The 18,513-nt window shown below is 43.2% G+C and overlaps 1 protein-coding gene across 6 annotated transcripts in view; it reads right to left on the reverse strand.

Annotated features, from left to right (window-relative positions):
* PLCB4 (phospholipase C beta 4) overlaps positions 1–18,513 on the reverse strand; it is a 478,321-nt gene that overhangs the window by 383,022 nt on the left and 76,786 nt on the right. For 5 of the 6 annotated variants that reach the window (XM_081559122.1, XM_081559119.1, XM_081559121.1 and 2 more), the window contains one exon: positions 9,341–9,452. The exons of the other annotated variant lie outside the window; for it this stretch is intronic. The gene's annotated coding sequence lies outside the window, so the exon portion shown is untranslated. The remainder of the gene's footprint in view (positions 1–9,340; positions 9,453–18,513) is intronic. 6 annotated transcript variants of the gene reach the window in all.

The raw sequence follows: 18,513 nt of genomic DNA on the forward strand, positions 1-18,513 counted from the left end.
TGCTGCTGTGAGCATCAGGGTGTATGTGTCTTCACAACAGCCAAGACATGGAAGCCACCTAAAGGCTGGGGTCCCCCCACAGCCGTCTGTTCCCTAACTTCTCATTCCTACCCCCAGGCTCTCACTGCCTTGGCCGAGTGGAAGGGCCTTCCTGCTCCTTCTCTCACTCTTAACTTTCACACATGGCGCTTTCCCAGCCTATAGTGCCCTCCCTTCTGTGCAAACTGTCCTAAATCTACTCAACCGTGGAGACCAGCTCGCCATGCTCGCCCTATAAAGACATTCACAACTACCCCAGCCCCTAGTCAGGTCCTGTCCAGCCCGCTTTATCGATCTCTTCATTATTAGGATTGCATGGCACAGACACATACCATGTTTCCATGGGAGGTGTAAACTTCAAGGTCATGGACCAACTTGTATTTGTTTTCACACCCTCCACTAAGACACAAATATTCAATACATATTTACTGAATTAAATTATTTCAGTGAAATAAACTAACTGAAACAATATTACCCTCCATCTTAATCTCTGAAAATGTGGAACTGAAAAACCCTAGAACTCATAGTATACAGAATCTTTGAGTAAAATAGAATCTCAGTTATTTCTTTCTCTTTCTATTTCTTTTCTGCCATTTTGATTCTTCCACATTCACTTTGTTTTTAGATGGTGTGCAACAGAATTGGACAAAAAGTTACAGCTGTGGTTATCTGAAGATTATGCTCACAGGCATATCTCATCCTAAGCTGTAATCTAACTGATCTTTGACTTACAGTCAAACAAGTCCCTGGCCTCATGGGAGAGTCAGCAGGAATGGAAAGAGCTGTCCCGGCCCCACAGGCACAAACTTTGCCCACTGAGATCTCTGTACAAGGAACTGGGGCCACATGGGGCTGGAAACAAAAAAGAAGTTGGCTTTTAATTAGGCACTTATTGTCTATTTTTAGGCAGGAATTCCTGCTACATTTCAGAAACTACCACACATCCTCTACCAGTATCTTCTTTGCTGTCATTGTTGTTAATTTCTTTTTGGTGGTGCTGGGTCTGCACGGGCTTTCTCTGGCTGCGGACAGCAGCTGCTTCTCTTCACTGCAGCGCACAGGCCTCTCGTTGTGAGCACAGGCTCGAGGGCACGTGAGGCTCAGGAGCTGTGGCACACAGGCTTAGTTGCGTCGCATGTGGAATCTTCCCAGACCGGGGATTGAACCCGTTTCCCCTGCATTGGCAGGCACATTCTCAACCACTGGGCCACCAGAGAAGTCCACCAGTATGTTCTTAACGACAGGACTTAAGTGACTCCTAAACACCACAGTGCGGCGGGGGCTTCCTGAGAAAGGACGTCCCTGTAGTACCCAAACCAGGCTGCTCTTAACTTCTCTCATCACGACGAAGATTCTCTCCACTTACTCCTTACCTTTTCAAGGCAACTACTTCTAACTTTCAAATCACTCAAACCACGAATAACTGACGGCACCCAATCTGAGTCCCGCTCGCACCTTGAGGAGCACAAACACACGCCTTTGCCTCTAAAGCCCACAGTGCGAGGCAGACGGTGACCCAGCGGCCCCACAGGCCCCAGATGACGAACTCTGATCAGTGCCATGAAGGAAACACAGATGGAACGGGGTGAGATGCAGTCCAAAAGATGCCACGCTCCCCTGTGGAAGTGACATTTGGCTGAGGTCTGAAGGGTAAGTCAGAAGCTAAATGACAGGTGGGGAGAGAGGAGAGGCCTCCTGTCCGTGGACACGGAAGGACATAGGGTAGGAGGGAGAGCGGTGCACAGGAGTAACAACAAAAACAAGCAAAGCAAGGAGAGGATGATGCAAGAGATCAGAAGGCAGATCAAGCAGAGCTTTTATGGGACGTAGAAAGGAAAGAACTCTCTAGCATCAGCAGAATGGATAGGATCTGCGAGTTCCTTCAAATCCCACTAATGCTCTCAGTTGCCGCTGCCTACTCCTCCCACACTTCTCATGACATAATCCCCTACCCTGGCCTCTCAAACAGAATCCTCAATAACACAAGACTTGGGCATCTCAACCCACTGGTGAGTGGACAGCCAGCAACCAACGAGTGTCTCTTGGAAGTATCTGAACTTGGGAGCATTTGATGCTGACACAGAGGCTGCAGACACAGAAGTAAAGTGAAGTGAAAGTCGCTCATTCGTGTCCGACTCTTTGCAACCCCATGAACTATACAGCCCATGGAATTCTCTAGGCCAGAATACTGCAGTGGGTAGCCTTTCCCTTTTCCAGAGGATCTTCCCAACCCAAGGATCGAACCCAAGTCTCCTGCATTGCAGGCGGATTCTTTACCAGCTGAGCCACACGGGAAGACCCAAAAGCCACAAAGGAAGACACAAGGCACGCACGTACATCCAATTAGTGATGAACACTGAACTAAACTGTTTGCATGAAGACTGGGGCCTGAGGGACATGTTGGTCATATTGAGTCACGTACAAAAAAGAAAAAAAAAAGTGTAAATTGTTTGTCACTCTTCCCAAGTCTGTTTCCCCTCTCCAGGCAGCTGGCCCTGGGAATGCTTTGACCAAAAAAATGCAGCAGGGACGGTCACCCAGGATTTCTGAGCCCTGGCCTTCAAGCGCCTGGTAACTTTTGCTTTTGCATACTTGTAATGCCCACTCTTGTAATCAAGCCCCCAGGCTGAGAGAAGCCCAAGCCACAAGGACAAGACCTACATGAAAGAGCACTCAGGGGTCCACTGGCATCTCAGCGGGACTCCCAGTCTACAGCCAGCACCAACTGCCTGCCATGTGGGAGTGTCAGCTGGGGTCCCTGATTCATCTGAACCTACAGAGAACTACAGCCCCAGCAACACCATTTGGAGCAGAAGAACCACCCCCAGCTGAGCCCAGTTAGCCTACAGAATTCTGAGGGATATTAAATGGTGATGGTTGTTTTAAGCCAATAAGTTTTGAGGTAGTTTGTTACAAAGCAAAAGATAACTAAAGCAGAAATAGAACAAGCAACCAAACAGGATAAGGAAAGAATAAAGCAGAGATGCAGCTCCTGCAGGACAGGGAGTTTAAGCTTAATTCTGGGCTTCTCCCCTTTAGTTCCATGACACCTGATCGGACTTTGTTCGTGTCTATAATTCACGAACTTCAATATCCTGACGATAAAATAACCTTGACTATGAGCAGATTAAAAGCTTTCTGTTCACAAAGGCTTTTGCTCTAATACTCGTGTATTACACCATTTTGTTCAGGCCTCTGCAGAAGAATTCTTGTTTATCAGTGTCCCATGTAGTAAACAACACTTGGAAATTCACTGTGTCTGAAAGTCTGATATTGATAAAACTGTTGTCACCAACTCCCTACCTTAGGACATCAAGCTTACTGATCCTTAAGTTTTAGGGACTAGAATAATTAAAAGAAAGAAGGCTCAACTGTCTCTTATGGTAAGGGTGTCAGATATGTTCTCCCAAACAGGTGATCATGAAATATGGATGCTAACATAATCCTTAGCAACTGAAAAGGTAATCCACCATATTTCCTTACTTTACATAATTCTAAAGTGACACAAAGTAATTATATGGTGATAAATCTGGTGTAAGTACACACAAATCTGGGCAAAGTAACACACTGATAGAAGGTACCAATGGGTTGCTCCCCTTCCTTTGAGATGCTCATGAATTAGAAATATGCATTGCTCAGTATTTAGAACACGTGCTCCATGAGGCCTAGCAATATTTCAATGTCCAAAAACATTATTTCTGTCTTGTCTTCACTCCTAATGTTTAAAGTGCATGTGCCTTCTGTATTATTTTAAGTGATAAGTTTTAGGGATCAGATTGCTATTCTATCCTTTGGCCTCAAGTGCAGGCACTCCTTCAAAGGCCACCAGCATTTTGGCCAAATAATCATATGCCTCACTGATTCTCCAACCTACCAGGAAATTCCACACCTTCTTTCATACCATCCCCCCTTCTCTCCCTGGGAAACTACTATTCTTCAACACACAACTCAATGTCACTTGTTCCATGAAGAAATATCTGACACTGACAAGCTTAACTACACCCTCATTTAGATATACATAATACCCTGTAGACACTTATAATACTTAAAATATTTATCATAATTATTTGTTTGAAGTCTATTTTCCCAACTATGTTGTGATTTCCTTGAAAGCAGTGATCAAACACTATTCATTACTGACTCCATGGTGCTTAGCTCAATGCCTGACTCACAGGGGGCCCTCTGTAAATAAGTACAAAATCAGCACTTTCTGTTGCTACAGCACTTTATTCTAAGCAGCTTGAAATGCCTTTCACATCAATTTTTTTTAAAATCTTCCAAAAACTGGATTATAACCCATTAGAGGGATAAGAAATATAAGAAATTAGGAGGAATTGACTTACTTATCTAAAATTAAAATACATGAGAGAAATCTCTGAAATTTCCAGATAGGTAGATCCACTTCACTCTTCTGTTTCTATGAATTATCTATTATTCCACCTTACAGGGTCAAATACATTATAATTAACTGCATACATGATCATAAGGCAGAACTTCTAATTTTCAAACCACAACTGAAACAGAGCTACCCATAGAGTAGACCAAAAAAAAAAAAATTTCACCAATTACAACCTAAGGCAGCCCTCCAAAACTGTCTTCTTTCATAAGCACCCCTTCTTTTGTTAATGTATCCTACATGCTGAGTGTCCTTAGGGCTAAGTACAATTTACACTTCATTATCTTATATCTTCAGACCATCTCTAGCTGTTTCATCTCATTCAATTCTGTCTGGAGAGCAAACTCTTCAAAACAGTGTCTCAGCCAAGCCCAGCAGGAAACAGATGGAACAGGCACATGAGACAACTGAGGAGATTTAATAGGGGATTATTTACCAGGTGTGGTGGGGCTGGGGGAAACAATCAGGGAATGCAACGTGTCCCCGGGAGGCCAGGGGACAAGGACAGAGCCACGGGGACCGAGAAAGAGCTGCGGCGGCGGGAGGGGAGGCCCAACGGACTGTGGCTTCCAAGAGAGCGATGGAGAAAACCACCTGCCTGATGGCAAGAAGAGACTCGGGTGAACAGAGACTGACTTCACGGTTCTCTCCCATCTCCTCTACAGCCTCCTCATTCCCGAATCCATCCGGACACCAGAGGGCAAGGAAGTCCAGCAACACAGCATCTAACGCTCCATCTGCAGGCAGGAGCAGGTGGAGGGGGCGCTGGGATCGGGGGACAGAGGCTGCCCGGAGCCGACGGCGTCGCCGGGGCGCCTACTGCTCAGCCCCGTCCTCCTCCTCCACGCCCCTGGGCGCACATGGAAAAACAGAGAAGAGCCGAGACGGGGCCCCTGTCAGAGCCGCACTGCGTGTAGACCTCGGCTCACAGCCCAGTCCACCACCACCTCCCCCCCCCGGGGGGGGGCCTGCAGACGTGGCCCCTCACAGGCACCCCGCGCCCCACTTCTCCATGCGCTCAGCTCCCACACACACCGAGGCCTGCCTCTAGGGCCGGAGGCTCTGCCCGTGGGCCTTCCATCACGGTCCTCTGAGAAGACCTTCAGGAAAGACAGGGACACAAACCACCCTTCTTGTCACCCCCGCAGGGGGCCACTGGGAACTTATTCTACACCCTCTCCAAAGAGAGTGCTCCGCGCAGGAGACCCCGCTGTCCCTGTGGGCTCCACCTGCCCACGCCTGCTATCACCCAGTCTCCTCCGTATCTCGTGTGCCCCCCAATGGTGCCTCCCAGGACCTCCTGACAGGCGGGTGCACCCCATACTCGTCTCAGAGTAGCTTTGGGAGAAGACAGGGCACAGCCCACGCCTCTGAAAACGGATTCGTCACAAAGAACGTGTGAGAGTGTGGACGTGTGTGTGTGTGTATGTGCGCGCGCGTGTGGTACCAGCCCTGCCAGCAATTAATCCACACCCAAAGAAAAATGTACCGTACTTCAAGGCAAACAATGGAACGTCTAAGTCTCTTGGCACTGAACTTGCTCTGTGAACGTCAGCAAGTAACCTCCCCAGGCCGTGATTTCTTCATCTGTCCAATGAACTCAAATAAGACATTTAAGTTTCTTATCCAGCTTTGATGTTTGCTAAAAATTTTCAGCAGTAAAAGGGACATAAGTCATGCAATCCAGCAGGGGACTGACACAAAATTCCACTCTTTTAGTTTGTTTTTTTAAACACAGGTAATTCAGAAAAAGCAAACAGCACTTTGTATCGCCATAAAGAAAATAACTTAATTTTTAAAATTTATTTTATTTCGGTGTAGTTGATTTACAATGTGTTAATTTCTGACATATACCTAAGTGATTCAGTTATACATATATAAAAATTTTAGTTATACATATATAACAACTTTTAGAAATTAAGAGTTGAACTTACCAACCAAACGGCTATTAGATAGTAAGTCAAATTTTATAGCTTTGGCAACATACATATAGTCAATTATTCTAAAACTCATAAATCCTGTATGAACATCTATGGACTATCATCTTACTCCATTACAGGAAATATCAATTTAAAAAGCAAATCAAGACTGGAAATTTGTTATAAAGTAACACCTCAAAGAAATGGTGACCTGTTTTGAAGTTCTGGTGCTGCCGAAACTCCATCTGTGTCACTAAGCAAATGATTTCACTTCCGCACTCCCCACACCCAGCAGCAGCTCTGAGAGAGGCAAACCTAGGGCATCCCACAAACAGTGATCAAGTCATGAATTAAAGAATGGCCCTCACCTTCAGTTTTGTTAAACAGAAAAAAAAAAAGTAATGGTAAGGTGCACTATATATATCATTTCAACACCTCTTCCTTCCTTAACATCTTGAAGTGAAACAGAATATAGTGATCTAAAATTTTGCATTTCAAAATGATTCTATTCCATCCTACATCAGGACTTACCTACTCAGTGGCAGAAGCCACCAGATCTCAAACTTCCATAAACTGATTATTAAAGGGAAAAAAAAAATGCAGTGCTAGGCATGCAGTGCCATGAATGAATGTTTCTAACTCTCATATTTAAAATAATGGAAAAAATCATCCCAACCATAGGTCATGGGCAAGACTTCTGACAGGTGAAGAAGACCTCATCTTACTAATACTTGGAAACATGACAAGCAAACAAAAAGCTTGGAAGGAGGGCAGAAGGGATCAAAGAAGGGCATGGAGGGAAGAAGATGAGAAGAAGGCGTTAAAACGTTCTTTTGCTTCTCTTTCTTACCTAGCATATTCATAAAAAATGCACCATCTGTAATGAAATGCAACACCTGAGAGTACAATAAGCCTCTTAGAAGGACTATTTGGATCAGGAAGGGGTCTTCCTAGTTTTTCTCTTAAGCACAAAGAACTTGGAATATTGTGGGTGTTGGAAACAGAAGAGGGAGGATGCAAACCCAAAGGAAAGCTCTAATTTTGTACCCTTGTGGGCAGACTATCTAAAAGATAGCTTCCTTCCAGTTTCCTCCAACATGAAGGAGAAAATCATGCTTTCTATGATATTTCATCTGAGTTTCAAGGTCAAGAGGGAAGAGGAAGGAGAAAGTAAATTTATACAGTGGCACTTACTAAAAAGTTAGATATTAACTTATTTTATAGCAATTATAAGTTTAAGCCAAGTTATAAATACTAATTTAGATCTGAGCACATGTTTAAAACTACTTGTATAAGGGTATTAGAGCATCTACACTCTCAATGGATATAATTTATATACTAGGATTTCAAAGAAATATAAAGGAAAGCTTTTTACTATGTTAACTATTGTTACAAAATGAAAACTCCCCAAAGTTGGCCTCAGGGTGGTGGGATTCTAGGTGATGGTTCTTTTCTTTATACTTCTCAGTATCTTCCATAACCTGAATGTATAAAAGAGTGATTACTTTTCAAGGTATCTTCTTCAGATATATCCTTCGTGAAAATAAAAATATTGCATGTATAACACTCAGTTGCAACGGTGGAAGAAAGGATTCCACAACATTAGTTCACACACACGCACACACACACACACACACACACACGCCTACCCTTGCTCAATGTACTTCCAGTGGCATTACAGCATCACAGCATTAGGAAATGAACAATGTCTTCTATGAACTGAATGGACAAGGTATCTTCACAGAATAATATCCCTTTGCACATATTTTTTAAAGTAGGGCATAATTTCTGTTATTGACTGCAATGTAACTAACCACGGCAAAACTCAGTGACTTAAGACAACAATAATTGATTGTTTCTTACAATTCACTGGATTGGTTGGGTTCAGCTGAGCAGTTTTATTCAACATAGTGTAGGTGAGGTCACTCCATAGGTGATGTTCAGTCAGAAGCTGGATTGGGCTGGAACATTCAAGATGGCCTCATCCTTCAGGGTTTCTCGCCACACAGCCAATCATTTAAGAGTCAAGTGTAAGCTTTTCTACAGCACCAAGGAACATTCCAAGAAGACAAGGCCTAACGTTCCAGTGCTCACCAAGCCACTGCTTATATCCTGCTAATGTCCTGCTGACCAAAGTAAGCTGCGTGGTCAAGCATAGTCAGTGAGGAGGGGAATGTACAGGGCCTGCGTGATGAGAAGTAGAGCTCACCGGAGCCACCAAGGTATCCGTTGGAATAGGGTTTCCTTGCAGACCATGTCCTTTTGCCCAGACCATCTGAACATCAACAGATTTATTAAAAACCTACGATTGTCAACATGAAGTAATCCATATCAAATTAAAACTGAAGCTACCACACATCTCCATGCCTTCCTTAAGCCAGTTCTTAGTACAGAAATAGAAATAATTCAACCTCATCATTTCATAATGAAAAAGGCATTTCAGAGAAAAATCCTATTTTTTTCTCTAAAGGACAGAAATGCCAACGATGGAAGATTCCCTCACTAAAGATTAAGTATTAACACTGTTCTTCTGATGAATCTGAAGATCTCATGATTAAAATACATTCACTAGGTGAAAACAAACTGATCCAAATCTACTGGCACATTCCCTCTTTCCTCTTAGAGGAATCAATCTCCTTTGAAGAACTAGTTATAATCTTAAAAAATTGTGCTTTTAGTTTTCATGTACAGAAGACTAAGAAAAATCACACATCAATTGCCATATGTAAAAATTATAATGTTCTTTAAAACTAGCAGAAGGGGACTTCAATATTGTTAATACATACTCCTACATTATTTTGCTATTCTTGAACACATAGGTTTGGGAAATGAATTCGCCAGAGGGAAAAGGCATCCCCATCATGACGACCTTCTAGTAGAGAAGTTAAGCACAACCCCCAAAATGAGGGATGCCCAGGACAATACTGGGTGCCACCTTAAACGGGGTTAGCTTGTGGGTGAGGGCCCTGCTTTCCAAATGACCTACCTTCAGATGTGACCAACAAGGAGGGTGTTTTTCGTTCTAATCTCAGAGATGAAGGACTCCCAGACCAGGGCAAGCGAAGCCTGAACAGTGCTCCTCAGTGAATCTGGTGAATCTGAAAAATCAGTGAATTTGAAAGATCATTTTGACCATTTGATAGTAAGAGAGGTCAGAAGATGAAAACCTATTTAATAAGAATTACAAATAAAGGTGATTTGCAGGCCATTTACAAACAGTCCTAACCATTTTTTTAGTGAATTTGGTACAAGAACGGCATCCGGAATTGTGTCAAGCTCAATAAATATTTGTCAAATGAATAAAATAGTTGTCAAATGAATAAAATTTGTCATATGAATAAAAGGGAAAATCTAACCAACAGGAAAATCTAGCCTAATGGTTCTCTGTATGTTCTTGATAAAACTGGTGGAAGAGAAGAGCTGTGCGGGAGGCAGGAAGCCAACTACCTGAGCTTTCACATGAATGAAGTTACTTCTGCTATTCAAAAACAAAAACCTACCATGACTGATCTATCCCCACATCTTTGTTTTATGAGTAAGAAAATAGAGACCCAGAGTAGTAAAATAACTAAATCAAGATCATACACAGAGTGGCAGCGTCACAACTAGACCTCAGGTCCAGAAAGAAATACTGGCATAAATGGTCAATCCCCAGGACTGCAAAGGCACCTACTCACTAAAATTCACGTGTAACTGCAAAAATAATACAGGCAGTATGGGAAGTCCCTGGAAGTCCAGTGGGTCTCCACACTTCCACTGCAGGGGCAGGGGTTCGATCCCTGGTCAAGGAGTTAAGACCCTGCACGCTACTCAGAGAGGCCAAAACAAAAAACCAACCAAACAAAAATATACAGGGAGCACTTCAGTGGTTCTCGGTGGACATGTGCAGAGAGGCAAAAAGTTTGAGACCCTAATGCACATGATTCCAGTTAAGGCCAAACGAGGCTCTACTCTGCCTTCTTGATTCAGCTCTCATACCATAAACAAGTGTTACTTCCAGTCTATTTACTGCCATCGTTTCACAATTTTGTGCTTTTCATTGGTGACTTCACTGTTTAAAATGGCCCCTGAGCATTGTGCTGACGTGCTGTCTCGTGTTCCTAAGCTTAAGAACACTGTGATGTGTTAGATAAGCTTCATTCAGGCATGAGTTGTAGTGCTGTGAGCTGTGAGTTCAGTGTCACTGAGTCAACAACACATATTAAGTAAGATGTTTTCTTTAACAGTTATATTAATATACTGATCAGCTGATCGCAGTGTGACCAGAGGCGCATGGGACCCTATCCCTGCTTGTCCACTGGTAGCAATGGCTCAGGATTCACTAAGTGCATGAGATCAGCTGCGTGGCCTACGCCTCCACAGCTGCCGTTATTGAGCGCCTTGAGCAACTGCCATAAGCAGTGCTGAACCAGACCCCAGTGCAGTCAATACCGCAGATAAAAGCTCCTCCCGTACCTCCCCAAGCACCTGGGATCTTCTCATAACAAATGATAGGAGCTTTACGAATTAAATGGAAATTTTAACATTTTTCACTTATTTGGAAATTGAGTATTATGGAGATTATCACATCATTTGATAGCCAAAGAATCAGCAAAAGAACATCCTAGAAGTCCAAGGATCAGTAACCTGAGTTCCATGGATCACCAATACACGGTCCAAAGGTACAATCCGAGGTTCCATAAATTTGGATGGGAAAAATAACTACATCCTTATTTTCACTAGCCTCTAACTGAAGTATGACATTTCCTCTAATCACAAATAAAAATCACAAACCACACTGGTATTAACAGCACCTGTGACTTGGTTTTCAATGTAAATTCCAGGTATTTTTACTGCAGATGTTGCAAAATGTCATTTGTGCTCATCAATGATTTGAACTTAAGTAGCTATGAAGCCACTTAATGCGTTAATGAGATGTACATATATCATCATACCAAATTTATTTACTATGTTTATATCTTCCTTTCAATGAAACAGTTTCTTTTGTAGTTCTGTGTATTTTATTTGAGGCATTTAAAAACTTGAAGGGGTTCCTAGAGGCTTCACCAAACTGTCAAAGGGGTGCATGCTGCTGCTAAGTCACTTCAGTCGTGTCCGACTCTGTGCGACCCCATAGACGGCCGCCCACCAGGCTCCGCCGTCCCTGGGATTCTCCAGGCAAGAATACTGGAGTGGGTTGCCATTTCCTTCTCCAGTGCATGAAAGGGAAAAGTGAAAGTGAAGTCGCTCAGTCGTGTCCGACTCTTATCAACCCCATGGACTGTAGCCTACCAGGCTCCTCCGTCCATGGGATTTTCCAGGCAAGAGTACTGGAGTGGGGTGCCATTGCCTTCTCCGAAAGGGGTGCATAAGAACCCCCAAGCCACCTCTCTTATCTCACAGATAAAGAAACATGACCTAGAGAAGGAAAGTGGCTTTTAAGGTCCCACTATTGGTTAGAAGCAACCCCAGGCCTGAAGCCTCACAATACCTACCGTGGAGCTCTCTGTGCTAGGATGAGCTACTTAGCTATTCAATCAGAAGCATAAAAGCTGGGGCACCTTATCCCCCAAAGCTTGGCCAATGGATAAGTGAGTCCTGACATTAAATAACACCAATATTAAGAAAAGGGAAGCACGTGTCCTGAGGAAAAACTGGTGAGGGTTTCACAATGCATCCATGAGTCCCTCACGGCCTCTCTGAGACTCAGAGCCCACTTTTGGGGAATCACGGGTGCCTAGTCTCCCATGGTGGGGAGTCACTGTGCTGAGGAGCCAGTGTCTCGGGTGTCACTAAGTGTCCGTCTGTATAATGATGCAGGATCACATTTCCATTCATCACCTCCATCATCCCACAAGCATCCTGGACACCAGCCACAACAGACTGCTGTTCACCAAGCTCTCTCCTGCGTTCTAACACAGTTCTTTCTGCCTATGATGGCCCCTGTATTCTCTCCCTGGCAAACCCCTTCTCATCCTGATACCCAGTTACATGTCATCTTCTATTTTTACCAAGTAATCATGCTTTTCTCAATACTAGACTATGAGCCTTGTGAAGGTGGATGGAGGAAGAAAACTAGGGTAGATAACAGGCAGGTCAAGCATCCATGGTACACAAATAATAGAGGTCATGGTAGCAACGATAACCGGGTGAACACTGATCACTTAATATGCACCACACACTGTTCTAAGCAATTTACAGAGACCACCTCATCTGAGCTTCCAAACAGCTAGCTGGTAGGTAAAATGATGACCCTAATTTCACAGATGAGGAAACTGAGGCACGGCAAGATTAAATACTCTGCCCAAGGTCACAAAGACAGGAAGGGATAAAGCCAGGACCAAAACAGAGGCACTCTGATCCAGGAGCTACGGATGCCAGAAACTGTCAATTGCACCGGCTGGCGCGGCTCTCAGCCCTTCATTCAACAGATGTGGAAGCTCCGAGTCACCAAGGTAAGATTAGAATTCAGAGCTCAACTGCCAGAGACTCTGATTCTAGCTTTGTTTAGATTTTGGGGGGAGGCGGGGGGGGATGTGGACCATTTTTAGTCTTTATTGAATTTGTTACAATATTGTCTCTGTTGTGTTTTTTGGTTTTTTGGCAGTGAGGTATGTGGGATCTTAGTTCCTTGACCAGGATTACCAGGGATTAAACCCGCAACCCCTGTGTTGTAAGGCGAAGTCTTAACCACTGCACCACCAAGGAAGTCCCTGTTTAGATCTTAATTTGAAAGAAGAGAGGTCAGAATAAGTGGGAGGGCTGATGGGCAGAAAGGAAAGAAGATCCATAGTTCATTTAGTTGATTGCTTGATACATCAAATGATTGGTCAACATATGGATAGAAGGATTAATATAGACAGAAAGAATCGCTCATTCCTAGGTATCTCCAGTGCACAGCTTATAGTAGATAATCAGTTACTGCTCTTTGAGCCATGAAAAAATGTCAAGACATGCTATTAATGCCGCCCGAGTGTTCTCTAATTTAATGTAATTTTACAGGATGCTGTTCTGTGCCGGCCCAGAGGCCCACAGTGAAGGAAAGACAAGAGGCTTAGAGTGGGTGAGCTGCCTTGCCAGGAAACCCTCCGAGAGGAGCTGACTTTATTTTTTCAGTCTCAATTAGTCCTTCTATATTTTGATGGGCATAATGAATATAATGTTCTGTGTTAACACAGAGAAACTAGTTAGCTTTGCTCAGGCTTTATGTTAATTTCTTGCTGACATGACCAAAACCTGAATTTATCTCACTAAGAAAAAGATTTCTTTCCAAATAGCTGTCACTGTGTAAAGTCATCACAGAAGATGTCAGATCTCCAACATGTAAGGTCAGGTAAGTTTGCTCCTGACCTAGGGAACTGTGCTGTCATGTGCAAACATCATTCATGGGTTTCCTGGGAAAATAATCCAAACAGAAAGTATCTGCTGTGAGACTCTTTCAATGACTTTCAGGAGAAACACTTGAAGGGACAATACCATCTACTTTCTGTAGCTGAAACTACTTTCTACCTTGAGAGTTATTTATGTGCTAGAAACTGGCTAGACAACACGTCAATTCAAGTAATTTATCTTTTAAACTCAAAAACAGGAGGACGCGAGCAGATGTTCTGAAGTATGCGTGCATCCTCCTCCCACCAAACCCACTGCACTGCCACACAGACACTTAACGATTAATTGTTGATTTGAGGTGGGGGCTAAGTAGCTGCAGTCTTCAAAAAGATGCAGTTTCCCTCTGCAATCCCAAGTCTTGGATTCACTCTCTGGTTGGCCTGTAAATGCTCTAATGCGGTACATTAATAAGGCCCAAGGATCAATGCAAGCTCACAGCTCACTAGACACTGGAATCCCCAGTGAAGAAGAAGCAGGACTCGGAATGACTCACACTCCTGGCTGTACTTTGTCATTTTGAGCAGTAGTTCTGGTACCAGAAACTTAATCTGTTTCCAAGCTTGTTGCTAAATACATAATTTTATATTAAAAATACAATACACAGAGAATGTCCAAATGAGCCAAAAACAATGAACTAGATACAACCAAGAAGAGCCCCAGAGGCTAAACATGGGAGCAGAAGCGAGAAACAAGTATCTATATATAGAAAACAACTATCTCAACCGACAAGAAATCTACTTGCCTGTAGAACTGTTTTTCTTTCTTTGGGATCTACCTCTATGTATGGTAATTAACAGAATATCTTGTTGAGATTGTAAGCAGGCTAACAGAGAGCTTTGGAAATATATTTTATGTTTAACATGTTACAGTAACAAGGTTCAAATGTGGTGTGAATAGGTTTAATTTTCTTCTTGGACATCAGGCCGGATGGGGTGAGAAACTAGCTGCACACAGCTCAGAATCCACCTCAAATCCCCGAATCTCAGTGTTGCCTCCAGCATCACGAGGTGTACACAGGGTGTCTCCTCAATGTCCTTTAATTTGGGTTTTCTCTAAGGCACACCCTACATCAAGGATTTGACAAGAATTATTTAGTGGGGGGGGCTTCTGTGCTGGCTCCGTAATAAAGAATTTGCCTGCAATGCGGGAGATGTGGGTTCGATCCCTGGGTCAGGAAGATCCCCTATAGAAGGAAAGGTAACCCACTCCAGTATTCTTGCCTGGAGAATTACATAGACAGAGGAGCCTGGCAGGCTACAGTCCTAAAAGTCAGACATGACTTAGCCACTAAACAATAACAATTTCCTAGGGAAATAGTCCCAGGAAGCAAGAGTAGGAGAGTAGGGAATTGAGCCAAGGAAGGAGGCCAGTGCAGGATGGAACATCAACAAGTCAGCAAGGCAGACACCTGGAGTCCAACACCACCAAGGAACTCTCGGAGATGGTGTGGACATACCTCTGCAGTTTTTCCACCCGAGAGGCAAGGGAGTGAGGGCAGTGCATATAGACCCCTACTTGCAGTGGGAGGGTGGGAGCACTGACTTTACAGCCCATACATGGGCAGAGCACATCGCCAGAGAACGCTCTCACTCAGGTGGGAAGACAGATGCAGGAGCTGGAAGGTGGGCAAAAAAAAAAAGGTCAGTGCTAAAGGAGGACTTGAAGAACTATCTGCTCATCTATCTTCACAGCACATATTCCCAACAACCAGCCAAGTGTCCATCGATGGATGAACAGACAGATAAGATGCAGGCCACACATAAAATGGAATAATATTCAGCCTTAAAAAAGAGGGAAATCCTGTCAAATGATTCAACATGGGTGAACCTTGAGGATATCATGCTAAGTAAAATAAGCCAGTCACAAAAGAACAAATATAATATGATTCTATTTATACGAGGCACCTGCTGCTGCTGCTAAGTTGCGTCAGTCGTGTCCAACTCTGTGCGACCCCATAGACGGCAGCCCACCAGGCTCCCCCGTCCCTGGGATTCTCCAGGCAAGAACACTGGAGTGGGTTGCCATTTCCTTCTCCAATGCATGAAAGTGAAAAGTGAAAGTGAAGTTGCTCAGTCGTGTCTGACTCTTAGCGACCCCATGGACTGCAGCCTATCAGGCTTCTCTGTCCATGGGATTTTCCAGGCAAGAGTACTGGAGTGGGTCGCCAGTGCCTTCTCCGATATGAGGCACCTACAGTAGTCCATTTCATAGGCAGGAAACAGAACAGTTGTGGCCAGAGGACTGACAGGAAGGAGACATCAGACATTAGTTTAATGGGGAGAGTTTTAGTTTTGCAAAACTAAAAAGTTCTGGAGGTGAATGATGGGGATGGTTGCACAACAGTGGGAATATAGTTAATGCCACTGAACTGTACATTTAAAATGGTTAAAGGGTGACTCTTTTACCACAAATGTTTATTAAAGTTAAAACTAAAGTGTTTACTCTAAAAATCCCCTCAAAGACCTACCCTCAAAGATCTTCAAAGAGACCAGATGATGCAAAAGTTACCTAAGGACAACCATCAACAGAGATTTGGGGAAGGGGATGTCTAGTTAAAAAATGAATTTATTCACTTTGTTTCTAATTATAGAACTAATATATGATCATTGATGTGCTTCCCTGGTGGCTCAGATGATAAAGAAACCTCCTGCAATGCGAGAGACCAGGGTTCGATCCCTGGGTGGGGAAGATCCCCTGGAGGAGGGCATGGCAACCCACTCCAGTATTCTTGCCTGGAGAATTCTGTCCTCCTGGACAGAGGAGCCTGGCGGGCTGCAGTCCATGGGGTCACAGAGAGTCGGACACAACTGAGTGACTAAGCACATGCACACATGATCTCTGAGGAAAACTTAGAAGATACAAGAAAAGAAGAAGACAATGTAGATCATCTATAATCTCATTGCAGGGGTGACTCTCGGGATGGCAGCATGGAAAAAGAAGTACAGAAAGAACATGTCAGGAGGCGGGACAGCCCCCAACCACAGCCACTGGCAGCTGGTGCGGCCGGCAGAGCTGAGCTGCTGCCCCGCTGGACCACACTGTCCCCACAGGCTAACAGCAGACGTGGAGGCAACGTCTTTAAACACCTTGCTACTCAAGGTATGAGGAATGGATCAGAAGCATCAGCATTCCCTGGGAGCTTGTTAGAAATGCAGTCTCAGGCTCCAGCCTGCACTTGCTGAATCAAAAATTGCATTTTAACATTCGGGTTAAAATGTAGGTGACTTCAAGCACAGAGTTCGAGAAGTGCTGCTCCAACACAGCCCTTCTACGCCAGTCTACGATTTCTGAAATGGGTTATTTAGAGCTACTAACCTTCTAGTACCTTGGTGTTAAAATTTCTATTTTGTCTTGTGGAAAATAATCCCCCTGACAAATATCACATGATATCACTCATATGGAGAATCTGATTTTTTTTAAATGATATAAATGAGCTTATTTACAAAACAGAAACAAACTCATAGATTTTGAAAACAAATTTATGGTTACCATAGGGGAAACGTAGGGGAGAGGGGTCAATTAGGAGCTTGGGATTAACACACACACATACTACTATATATAAAATAGATAACCAAAAGGACCTACTGTATAGCTCAGGGAACTCTACTCAATAATTCTTTAATAACCTATATGGGAAAAGAATCTGAAAAAGAATGAATATACATATATATACTGTAATCACTATGCTATACACCTGAAACTAACAAAAATATACACCAATAAAAATACGAAAAAAGAGAGAGAGAGACAGAGAACAGAAAAGAATCCCTCTGCCAGCCCTAAAATGAGGGAATGCAGCATTTGGCAGAGAGCAGATGCTGTGCAGGTGAGTGCCAATACAGTCAGCACTAGGATCACACAGATGGTCACCTGAAAGAAAACCAGCGGAAGGCAACAGTAAATCAGAAATTTTCATCCACGGTAACGAATGTTATTTTATTTTGCTGGGATTAAAAAGCAAAAACAAAAGAACTCTAGTCCCAAGGCATGTTGAAAAAAATAAAATGACTTTCTCTTAAGACTGAATGCTTCTTTTGTAATGCAGTTCAATATTCTTAAGACTTTCTTCAGACCTTAACAAAAAGCAAATGAAACGACATGTTGAAACTTGCACTGACCCTCCTGCATTTCCAAAGCTGCTGGTGTGTTGTGCTTAGTGTCTTTTTCTTTGTTTCATACCAACTTTGTAAGTAACAAACAGCACTTTGTTGACTTGTACAATGATGCAACTACAAGTGCCCTAAGCCTCTCACTTACAATAAGAAACTAATTTCAGAAACAAAAAATTCACCATTAAAGTAGCATGTTATCACAATAAAAAGCTCTTTAAATTGGGGGAATACTGTTTATTTTTGCTTAGATTTGAAACTTTGAAAATGAAGAGGGAAGAATGAAAAGGAAAGAAAAACAAATTGAATTACGAAAGAGCAGTGTAACATTTTTAATCACATTGGGCACATAACCAAACTCCTAACAAAAGACTACTCTTTGACCCAATAATTCTGCTATTGGGAATTTATCCTAAGAGTTCTAAGACTGTGCAAAAAGGCCTATCTTTGGGGAATAATATTCCTTATAGCCTTGCTCATAGAAGCAATTTTTTTTTTTAATGGAAAACTTGTTTCATAATATTGGATAACTAGTTACAAAAACCTCATTCATTCATATCAGTAGAGTATGCCATTCAGAATAATACTTATTTACAATATGTTTGAAGTGAAAAGGTGAAAATGTCAGTCGCTTAGTCTCGTGTCCGACTCTTTGTGACCTCATGGACTGCAGCCCTCCAGG

The sequence above is a fragment of the Giraffa tippelskirchi genome, chromosome 13 (genome assembly GCF_054371585.1).
Source record: "Giraffa tippelskirchi isolate mGirTip1 chromosome 13, T2T-mGirTip1v1.2.pri, whole genome shotgun sequence".
In the NCBI taxonomy this organism is placed as follows: Eukaryota; Metazoa; Chordata; class Mammalia; order Artiodactyla; family Giraffidae; genus Giraffa; species Giraffa tippelskirchi.